This window comes from Balaenoptera acutorostrata, chromosome 2 (assembly GCF_949987535.1).
Source record: "Balaenoptera acutorostrata chromosome 2, mBalAcu1.1, whole genome shotgun sequence".
NCBI classification, from domain to species: Eukaryota; Metazoa; Chordata; class Mammalia; order Artiodactyla; family Balaenopteridae; genus Balaenoptera; species Balaenoptera acutorostrata.
The window spans coordinates 154,145,554-154,156,912 of NC_080065.1; the positions used below are offsets into that span (position 1 = coordinate 154,145,554).

Sequence of the window (11,359 nt, forward strand, 5' to 3'; positions counted from 1 at the left end):
CCCCTCCCCCTCCCAGGCCCAGGGCACAGGAACCGGTACCTCAGTGTGAGAGGGCTGCTCACAGCCTCGAGGGCTTTTCAGAAAGTGTCGGAGGTCTCAGCAACGGGAAGTCTGGCTGTCTAAGAAGGCCATCCATTCAGTCATTCGTCGGCATTCCCAGTCACCGAACACACTGTTGTCCCAGGCACCATCAGAGGCTGGGAATACAAAGAGAAATAAAACCTGGTCCAACATCTCAGCGTCTAAGGTGTGAGGACCAACTCGCAAGCCAATCCGCGGACACGGCGAGCTCAATGCTGGCACAGGAATGATGCACAAACATGTGAAGCCAGGGGAGAGGACCACAAGTTCTGTCCACGAGCCTTGGAGCTGGGTACTCACAGGGAAGAGGATGCAGGGAGAGAAGGTGAGAGGGCTGCCAGGACTGGGAGCTGGGCACCCGCTGCAGGCATGAGATGAAATACACAAGCCAACAGGGGAGAAGTTCAGAAAGCCCGGAGCAACGGCTACGTACTAGGATCCCCTGGGGAGCTTTACTGAGCATGCCCATAACCTCCGGGGCCTGGGCCAATTAAATCAGGATCTCGAGGGGGAATGGACCCGTATGGGTAGGTTTGGAAACTCCCCAGGTGATGTGAATGTACAGCCTGGGCTGAGAAGCACTGATTGGAGCTTAACAGGAGGTACGTGGCCTGAGATGCGGATGTCGGAGTGAGGCAGGAACGAAAACCAGGCTAAGAAGCTGGACAACCTCTTGCAGGCCACGAGGAACCAGCATGAGGCTCTTGTACCCGGGGAGAAATGTGACTAAGAAGTCCTTCGATTAGCAAAGTGGAGAGAGGAAAGGAGCAGAGAGAACAGAGCCTGGGAGAGGCGATAGCCCACGTGTAACAGCCCAGATGAGGACGGAGGCGCAGGATTAGGTTTAGGAGTGAGTAACCCCCTCAGAGTTGGGGACAGTGTCTGTACAGGGCAGTGCACCAAGGGAGAGTCCAGCCCCAGAAGCTCTGGGGGCGTCTCAGCAGCGGAAATGCCATATACGCCGGCATTGCCTCTCCCCACCCCGACGCAGGTGAAAGGAGCAACGCCTCTGGAGAGGGCTTAAGGAGAAGTCTAACCTAGGCTTACCTTCAGGAATCCTCTGGTGGGCCCAAGTCGGGACTTTGCGGAAACGTGCTCGTCCACTTTGCTCACCGCCAAGCCCCACCGTCCATCCTGAGCCCTCCCTCCGACGCCCAAACTAGCGCTCTGGCTGTGGGGCAGCCCTCAAAAAGCAAGTCTGCCCCCAGCTGGAGTCCTGCCAGAGACTGACTTCACCTGTTGCCCAAGCCCCTCCTTCCTAAGCCGTGGCTTCCTCTGCTCCATGGTGGGCTTGCTGTTTGGCCACAAGGTGGCGGCCCTTCCCATGAAATCTTCCTGGAGCTGGGCCTGGGCGCCCCAGGCTGGTTTAGTGAAAATGTTGGGCAGCTCTGAGAGCCTGAGAAGCAAGAGAGCGCCAAGAGAGCCCTGGGCCCTGAAAAGAGGCCCCTGGAATTGGTTCTTGGAAGCAAGATTGCAAAGAATATTCGCCCTGACTGGAATAACAGCCAGACTGGATTCTGAGCCCAGCTCCATCATGCACTCCCTGGGTAGATGGCCATACAAACCTTCCCCTTCCTGAGCCCCCCTTTTCTCATGTGTAAAATAGAAGAAAAAAAATTTTGCTTTATAGGGTTGTTGGAAAAGACTAACAAAAATAACAAATGCAGAGTGCTTGGCAAGTGCAAAATTGGGATTTAAAGTTTTATTTTTTTACTCCGAAGACTATAACCCAAAAATGCTCCACTATTTTCCTCTAACAGCAGTTTACCGTTTAAATTCCAACTTCTCCCCTTTCTAGCTAAGCCTGAGTTCTTTACCTAACCTCTGAAGCCTCAGCTTCCTCCCCTGTGAAATGCATACGATGATTCCATCTCACAGGGTTGCTGTAACAAACACCCAGTCTAGTGCCTGGCAAACTATGGCTATTAATCCACCACTAACTATTATTATTCTCCGCCTGTGAGGACGGAAGGTGAGGCCCCTCTCCCGAGATTGGCTGGACACAGCCCCAGTCCTGGAGCTTGACCTGTCAGATAGCAAAGGTCTCCAGCACCCACTCCATCCGTCCCCCACGTAAACTACGTAAAGCGATAGGCGTTTGCTCGGCTAGCAGACCCTGGGGCAGGAGGAGAGAAGAAGCAATGCCTGTACCCCAGTGGCCATCCTGCCAGACAATGAAATAGGAGGCTCCTGCTGGGGTCCCTCACCTGGGTTCTCAGTTATGAGGGTAATGGAGGTAGGACGTGACCACCTGGCACCTGGCCAGCTGCAGAGCCCTCCCCAGGGCTCCAGGGGCCCCCCAGCCTGAGCAGGACAGACCACACCTCTCCTTACCTCACCCCACCCACCATTAGTCCTCCATGGGGGTGGCCACTTTCACAAAGCATTCCCCTCCATCCTTTCCCCTTCCCGATTGCTCCTCTGTCCTTTCCGGTGGCTCTCCACCCTTGTCCCCTTCCCCCTCTAAACCCAACGGCAGCAGCCGTGAAAGTTATCAAACCCTTTCACCCAAATTAATTGATTTTCTTCGAATTTTACACCCGATCAGTGAGACAGTCAGGAGCAGACGAGAAACTGAGGCTTAGAGAGAGGAAGTGACCAGAGGAAGTCACACAACACAACAGACCCTTCCTAGTGGCTGGAAATTCCCCTCCTGTTCTCCATCTCCTACCTCGTTATTTCCATCTCCAGGCCCCTCCCTCGACAACCCCTTATCTTAGTGTTATCTCAGCCGGACACATGTGGATTTTATTCTAAGGCAGGAGCCACTGGCCAGAAGGATCCTGCCCCACTGGCTGTAAGTCAACCAGACGCACATCTATCATGTAGGTGACTGGAGTGGAGAGGAGATGAGAAGAGGAACGCAGACTAGCTCTGCCCCCAGGCAGCATCACTGTATTAATCAGGACGCTCGCGATGGTAAGTGACAGAATCCGGGCACAAAGCAAACACTGGGAAGTCCAAAGGCATGCCTGACTTCAGACATGGTTGGATCCAGGGGTTCAAAGGATGTCTTTGCTCCACCTCCAGCTCCGCTTCCCTTGGGAAGTGGTTTTATTCCCAGATAGGTTTTCTCTACATGTGGGAATGATGACTGCTGGCAGCCCTAAACCTACATCCTTGCAGCACCCATGGAAGCAGCAGAGAGACCCTCCCTCTAACCCACAGAAGACCTTGAATTGGCCCAAATCCCATCAGAACTTGGGGGCCATACATTTTCAGCAACATGGATGCAGCTAGAGATTATTATACTAAGTGAAGTGAGTCAGAAAGAGAAAGACAAATACCATATGATATCACTTATATGTGGAATCTAAAATACGACACAAATGAACCTATCTATGAAACAGAAACAGAATTACAGACATAGAGAATAGACTGGTGGTTGCCAAGGAGAAGGTGGGTGGGAGAGGGATAGATTGGGAGTTTGGGATTAGCAGATGCAAACTATTATATATAGGACGGATAAACAACAAGGTCCTACTGTATAGCACAGGGAGCTATATACAATATCCTATGATAAACCATAATGAAAAGAATATGAAAAAGAATATACATGTGGTTAACTAACTCACTTTGCTGTATAGCAGAAATTAACACAACATTGTAAATCAACTATACTTCAATAAAAAACAAAAAAAAGAACTTGGGGGCCATAAAGAGAGGGAAACAGTGGTTCCCCCAGGAAAGATAACTGCCTAGACAAAAACGTGTTAGCTACTGATATATATCCACTGAAATCATGCATCTGTCCATTCTGTCAGCAAAGAGTGCCTACACATCTTAGGTGCTCAGTTGACTAAGCCAAGTGCTGGGGATACAAGGATGAATAAACGCGGCCATCCAGGAGCAGTCTGGTGGGGAATACCAACCAGCAAATCAACAGTAGCAATGCAACACGGAAGTGCTGGGGAGAGAACCGCGCAAGGCATGACGGGAACACGGTGGGAGGAGCAGTTAATTCAGCTTTGATGGGGATTTGGAAGAAAGGACACAGACACGTGCACAAATAGTGCCCTGGGAAGATCCTCACTCCCTCCCTCCACACATGGGGAGCAGGACCGCCCCTCAGTGTCAACCACGTTCTGTCGGCAGAGGTCATTCTGCCCATGGGATCAGCCTCTGCTCTACCGCAGGGGTTGTCCTTCTGGGCACCATGAACATTTGGGGTCAGGTGCCTCTGTCGTGGGCTGTCCTGTGCGTGGTAGGATGTTTACCAGCACCCCTGACCTCTGTGCACCAGCGCCCCCTGCCTGCATGTGACAACCCAAAATGTCTCCAGACATGGCCAACTGTCCTCTGGGGGGAAAAGCTGCCCTCAGTTGAGAACAGTTGCTCTAGTGCCTTCTCCCCCATCCCCTCCTCCCCCATCTCTCCTCCACCCCAGACTCCAGTCTTTGGAAGGGGGAAGCCTCCGTCCCCTGGTTAGGCAGGCTAGTTCCCCCTAAGGAGACATTTATCAGTACTCACCCATGTTCATCCAAGGGATGAACCCCCCTCTCCACGCCAGGGGTTCCAGAACTAAAGACTGGGTCTCTGCCCTGAGTCTCCTTCCGGGCTCCACCACCCAGGAGATCCTACTCAGTAGCCGAGTTCATGTGCCAGGTGTGGAGGAGAGAACTGATTGCTCCCCACACCCCTCCCAGGTCCTCCCTCTGCTCCCCCAGACCCCCCTGAGGAGCTGCCCCTGCTGGGGGGAGGGGCGAGGGGGAGAGGCAGTGGCACTGAGCACTGCAGGCAGAACGGCTGCAGGTCTGTCTGAGCGAGGTGATCCAAAAGAGAAAGTGACAAGTGGAGAGGAGCCTGGGACCTCTCAAGGGCCTTCCTTCGGGACCTTTCGTTGCTGTGCGCGGGCTTTCTCTAGTTGCGGCGAGCGGGGGCTACTCTACTTTGCGGTGTGTGGGCTTCTCACTGCGGTGGCTTCTCTTGTTGCAGAGCACGGCCTCTAGGCGCACGGGCTTCAGTAGCTGTGGCACGTGGGCTCAGTAGTTGTGGCTCGCGGGCTGTAAAGCACAGGCTCAGTAGTTGTGGCACACGGACTTAGTTGCTCCACGGCATGTGGAATCTTCCCGGACCAGGGCTTGAACCCATGTCCCCTGCATTGGCAGGTGGATTCTTAACCACTGCGCCAACCAGGGAAGCCCAGAAAAGGAACATCTTGATAGTGACTGATGATGCCCAGTGTTCTCTGGGCAGGACTGGGCACGCAGCCATGGCATCCATAGCATTTCTAGAGAGAATGTGAGTTGATGTCCATCTGCGCCCAACCTGTAAGGCTTCAAGGGCAGCTTGGAGGAGGGGAGTTCTTCTCAGGAGCGCAAGTCTGTCAGGCTGTTTTCCTTCCTTTTTATTATCGTGGGAACCTCCACTGATTGGACATGTCTTGACTCTTGCAGCTCTGGGGGTATGCCGGGCGTCCTGATGTCAGTGACAGTGGGGCGAGGAAAGAGAGGATGGGCCAGGGCAAGGCGTATCTTACTTAGTCCACCCGGGCATGTACCACAGACTGTGTTTTTGAAGGATGGGGTGTAAAACACAGGCTCTGCCCCAGGTGCTATGTCCTGCATGTGTGTGTATGTCGAATTGCAACGCACATTGTGTGTTTGCCCGTGTGCAGGGGAGCACACGGTGTATGCCCAGGTGAGTACTGGTTTGTACACTCAAGCATGGTTCCCAGTGCAAGCTATGTGGAAGAAGAACAAGTATGGCGGTGTTGGGTGTGTGCAAGACACACTGCAAGGGCATGGGAAGGACTGCGCAGGTGCAGAGATGCTGGGCGTGAACGAAGATATCACAGAGAGCGTGTGGAGGGGTGACCTGCACTGGGCGGGGAAGGCACGGGGTATGACTTGTGGAAATGTGAGGACAATGGAACATGCCGAGCAAGGCTGTGTGTTCAGGAGCGGCAGTACTGATACTGCAGCAAGCGCTGAGGTGAGGTGCTCGTATCCATCCTCTCTACACACTCACGCTTCTCCCTGTGCCAAGGGGAGGCGGGAAGTTCCCACAGAGTCACACACAGCACGGGCTATATACTATGTATATAAAAGCACAGTAGAAAGGTCACTTTATCCTTCCTCCTTTGACCTTGTAGGATGGGACAATTGACAGTCTCTACGCCCGAGAGGCTATACAGTGAAATGGTTTTTAGCACAAACTTTGGAATCAGTGATTTGAGTTGGAACCCTGCTCTACCACGGACTTGCTACAAGCCTTCGACACATCTTAAACCTCCCTAAGACCCAGCTTCCTCATACGTGAAATGGGGAAAAATAACGCTCCATGCCTCCTGTGGAGGTCATGAGAATTCACTGAGGTCCAGGGGTAAAGCACTTACACAGAGACGGAACAGTCCTACATGCTGGCTCTTGTTCACTACAGGATACGGAAGACAGCACTTAGCACCATCACAAAAATGCCCAAGGGACAGAGAACCTGGGCCCTGCCAAAGGCTCTGCTATCGTACCGAGGGCAGAAGCATTGCCGTGGAGGCCCCTTTCCCCCTCATGGCAACCCCACCCCTGCTGGAAGCCCCTGCGTTATCCTGCAGGAGACCTGGCAGAGGGGAAGGACTGGCGACCAGCACGTAAAGAAACGAGATTCCTCTTCCGAGGCACATCTGTGGATGGGAAAGCATGGGGGAAACAGGATGGAGACCAAGTCGAAGCCATCGGACACTCCAAGCCGGCTCAGGCCCTCAGAACAGAGGGAAGCAGGATAGCCCTTCCCTACCAACTGCAGGCCTCAGGGCCTCAGCCCCTGCCCCCTCCCTGCTGCTCCTGCACTCAGGGGTGTACTAGAACCCGCTCCCAAGACGGATACATGTCCTTCCCAGCCCCGTGTTCAGTGACATCACGCTGGTAGTTTGACATGAGCCATAGAGGGGATGTCTACACCATGGACATTGACAAATTTCCATGAGGCTGGGGTGGGGTTGGTGGTGGGATACAAAAAAGAATAAAGATGTCAAAGAGCCATTAAGAGGAGGAGAGATAGGAGAAACCCAAGGGAGGAAAGCTTTCTCTGTTGACTTCAAAGATGCGGGCACTTGGACACCCAAGGTCAAGAACTCAGGCCTGGCACCACTCTAAAATAAATAAACAATTCACTAATAATAATAACTGTGGTAGCAGCAGCAAGAGAACATTTTCTGTGTCCTTCCAAATTTTCAGGGTGTGTTTAACCAGTTCACAATATCACAGTTTGGACCATGATGTGGACCACCCCCTGTAGCAAGTGCAGATCCCTGCCTTTAGCTCCCTGGCATTGGTTCTCCCTGTGGCTGGGAACGCTGCCCGTGGACGCTTCATAAAGCCCCCCTCTGAATGGAGCTGCCCAGGGCAAGGTCACACCGCCTACCATCCGGGGGGGGGGGGAGTGGGTGGGAAGCCCACATCCAGGGACAGGTCCATAGAGGGCTACAAAGGTCTGGCTGCTCACCTGGGTAAGTGACATCTCTGAAGAGTTGTCCCAGCTCCAGAGCTCCCAATGGGATTGGCTGAGGCCATTGCTGCTACAGCATTGCCGCCCAAGCTCCCCCTCTGCCCAATCCTGCATCCCTCACTCCCTCCTGGGTGCTGTTCCTGACACACTAAGAAACATCCTGCACTCAAATCTCCAGCCCAGAATCTTTTCCCCAGGGAACTCAACCTAAGACACCCCCTACCCATCTCCCTGTAAATAGACCACTGCCCAGAAGAACTAATGTCCAGTCCCATGTGGTTCTCTGCAGTGGGGGCGTGTGCGTGGCTGTGGAAATGCCTGGGACCTGCAGAGCCAACGCAGGTGATTCCTCGGAAGAGGTGCTTCACCGTGTGTTTTGCTGGGGGATGGGGGAAGTAGGGGGAGAAGCATGATGGAGCGTGCATGTGTATGTCTGTGTGTGTGTGTGTGTGTGTGTGTGTGTATACATGTGTGAGCTGCTCTTTGTTTTCCAGGCCGGCACCCCTGTTGAAGGGCACAGCAAGGGGAGGGGAGACAAAAGAAAGCCACCTGCTTGTTGAGTTTAGCAGCACCTAGGACCTCTGTGGCAATAGCCACCTGCCCTGCTGACTACACAGGGACCTAAGCGTGCAGGAACACGTGCCCTCTCTACATCCAGGCACAAAACGCACACTGCCCCAAACACACAGCCCACATTCCAGGTCCTGGTTCTTGGGTGGAGATGGGAAGAACTCAGCCCAGCTCACCTTTAGTGCAAGAGGTGAAGCTGAAGAATCAGGCTCTGGGATCAGCTCCTGGTCACAGGTAAATCCTAGCCTCTGGCACATGTCACTCGCTTCTGCATAAGCCCATTCATTCATTCCCCCAAAGACTCGCTGCACTTACTGTTTGCCGTCTTGCTGGCTCAGAAGCTCCCTTCAGGATGGGAGCCCCAGCTGACTCTTCTCAAGAGAATGCTGCATAGATGGAGAGCTTCTCCAGCACCTGGACGAAGGGGGTTCCTGGCCTCCCGGCCGACGAGAGGGCTCTGTTGGACAAACTGCAGGCAGTGGACCCCGTCCATGCTGATGGTTCCAAGCAGAGGCAGAACTTGCCCCCCGCCTTCCCCCATAATTCTCCTGCCCAATCCAGGCACTCACTGGTAGCCCATGGGTGAACCTTGCCCCTATTGCGGGGCAACCACGTTACTTGTTAACTTGCTGATTGGAAATGAGTTCCTCTTCAGCGGTGCTGGAGCTGAGCTAAGGATGAACACCTGTGGAGGGGAGGGCTTCTGAGTCCTTGTGCCCTCACAGTAACAGTCATACCATTCACTGTTTAGATTAATCTAGAACTTTACCAAGCACTCAGACGCGAGATCTCAGGTGCTGGTAGAATCTTCTGTGTTCCCAGGGGTGAGGGGTGGTTATGTTACACCAGCTACTCTGCAGCCTGGAATTTAATGTCAGGCAGGCCTGGGTGTGAATTCCCAGAGTTACTTACATTTTGAGGCTGGAGGTGGGACATGCCAGCTCGATGCCTGGTACAGGGTACGTGCTCAATCCACAGCCGCTATCGATGCTATTATCACTGCTGTCCCCCAGAGAAGCCCCTGTTTACGAGGTGAGCCCCCTTGGAGGCTGTGTGTAGGGCAAACCCATCCTGTGTCTGTTCTCATGCCATCTCTGGTCCCTGGCCCATGTCAGAGGGCTGGCCAATCTCTGAAGGCCCGTCCCACTGCCTTAAGAGCTGCCAAATGTGAGGGCTTCCCGGGCTGGACCTTACGTTTGATCACCAGGAAATGAAAACATAACGATACCAGGAGACTGAGGCCAGGAAATGCCTGCGAATCCCTGTTAATTTCACGCAGGTGCAAGTTTTCAGCCTCCCAGGCAACTTCAGTTATTGAGTTGGGTCGGGGGTGGACATCAGAGGGGCCGCAGCCCACTGGCAGCCGAGCTCTTAAAGGGACATCCAGGGAGCTGTCCCGGAAGATGAGCCAAAGAGTGTCTCCATCCTTCTTAATCTGGATCAGCTCAGACGTGGTGACCCATGGTCACACCCAAACCCAGATTTCTTTTCCCTTATTTGGAATATGGTGGGCAAGTTTCTCCCCTACCTTAGCTTGTTTTCCTTTATAAAGACTTTTACACTAAAAATGTTAAGCTATGTGAGATCTATCTAGAGCCCAGGCCATTCAGCTCACTAGGGGAGAGATGGATGTTTGCTGGGCTTTTTAGTTATAAAGCCGCTCAAATCCTAATATCAGAAGTTCATAGAGAGGAATTTAACAGATCATCTAAAGCAATTCAGTGCACATTGTTAGACAGTGAACTAGTTGTTGCTGCTGCAGTTTAGCCAACATTTATCGAGGTGTATTCCACGCCATCTCATCTCAGAGATGAGAGTTGAATAAAACATAAAATACAGTTCCTTTTTTAAAAAAATTATTTACTGATTTTCAACAATATTGCCACATTTGCGTTCTCTTCGTCCCTCCCTCCCTCCCTCCGAAATGCTCAAAAGTTTCCTGAACCATGTGAAGTAAGTTGTAGACATCGTGACACTTCACCCCTAAATGTTTCAGCTTCTATCTCCTGAGAACAAGGATTATTCTCCTGCAATAACTACAATACCACCGTCACTCCTGAGATAGTTAACACCAACATGATAATATTGTCTAAAATGCATTCCATATTCCCTTTTACCCGAGTGTCCCAGGAATGTTCTTTGTGGCTTGCTTTTTTTAAAGCAATCTAGGATATACTCATGGATCATGCACTGCATTTGGCTTCTTCCTAATGTTTTGATAGATGTAAAGAAAGAGACAGAGCTCTCAAAGACTTTTGAGAAAGAAACTTCAGATTCAAAATAAAAAGACAAATCCTTCCATAAGGACACTTGGATGCTGCATAATTCTCATTCCTCACCACAGATGGGCAAATTATTTCTTAGAGGGGCATATGGACTCCTAATTATTCCAACAGTTTAATGCCATCTGGTCCCTACGAGCAGGAAAAGTGGTTACGAGGTGGTGTCAGGGAATCTTAGGCCCTGATCAGGGTTTAGCCCATGTTCTCTAATGCAAATCCAGGTCAATCTGGGCGGGGTCTGTTCTGGGTACTGGAAATGTGGGAAAGATGAAAAACATCTTTCCCGGTGCTCGGAACTTCCCTGGTGGTCCAGTGGTTAAGACTCCGTGCTCCCAATTCAGGGGGCCCAGGTTCGATCCCTGGTCAGAGAATTAGATCCGGCATGCACAACTAAAGATCTTGCATGCTGCAACTAAGACCCAGCGCAGCCAAATAAATAAATATTAAAAAACAAAAAAATATCCTGCTCTCACAGGGTTTATGGTCTAGTTGGGGAAGGGAAAAACAACAATGAGAGAGAGAGAAAGAGAGAGAAATAGGGAAATCAAATGATGGGGCTGGATTCCTAAAGGGTATAATAGATGGAGGAACATGCAACTCAACCTTGGACGGTGGAGAAGAGGTCCCATCTAAGCTACAAGCTGAAGAAGGAGAATTTGCCAGCTGAAGACAGAAGAGGGGTATCCTTGACAGGAGAAATAGGCTGTGTGAATGCCCAGAGGTGAGAAGAGGTGACCCAGGGCAAGTCACATACACAAGCTCAATTGTGTGGTGTGAGGGGACAAGGCAAGAAATTGAGGCTCTGGGGGCAGGAGGGGGACACGAGGGCTTCCGTAAACTGGGTCTTACAATACATGGTAAGGTGCTGGACTTTATCCTAAGACCAGTGAAGCGCTATTGAGGGCCAGAACACGCCCAGATGTCCTGGCCCACTGTCTAGAATGATGGGGCAAGGGGGCAGAGGAAACGCAGTTGGGAAGCTG

The 11,359-nt window shown here is 52.0% G+C and overlaps 1 long non-coding RNA gene across 1 annotated transcript in view; it reads right to left on the reverse strand.

Moving 5' to 3' along the window:
• The window catches only part of LOC130707391 (uncharacterized), a 64,164-nt gene extending 55,546 nt beyond the window's left edge, over positions 1-8,618 (reverse strand). Inside the window, exons 1-2 of the long non-coding RNA XR_009007286.1 lie at positions 8,410-8,618; positions 40-197 (exon numbers count right to left, since the gene is read on the reverse strand). This is a non-coding gene — a long non-coding RNA (uncharacterized LOC130707391). The remainder of the gene's footprint in view (positions 1-39; positions 198-8,409) is intronic.
• Positions 8,619-11,359: the final 2,741 nt, after the last annotated feature.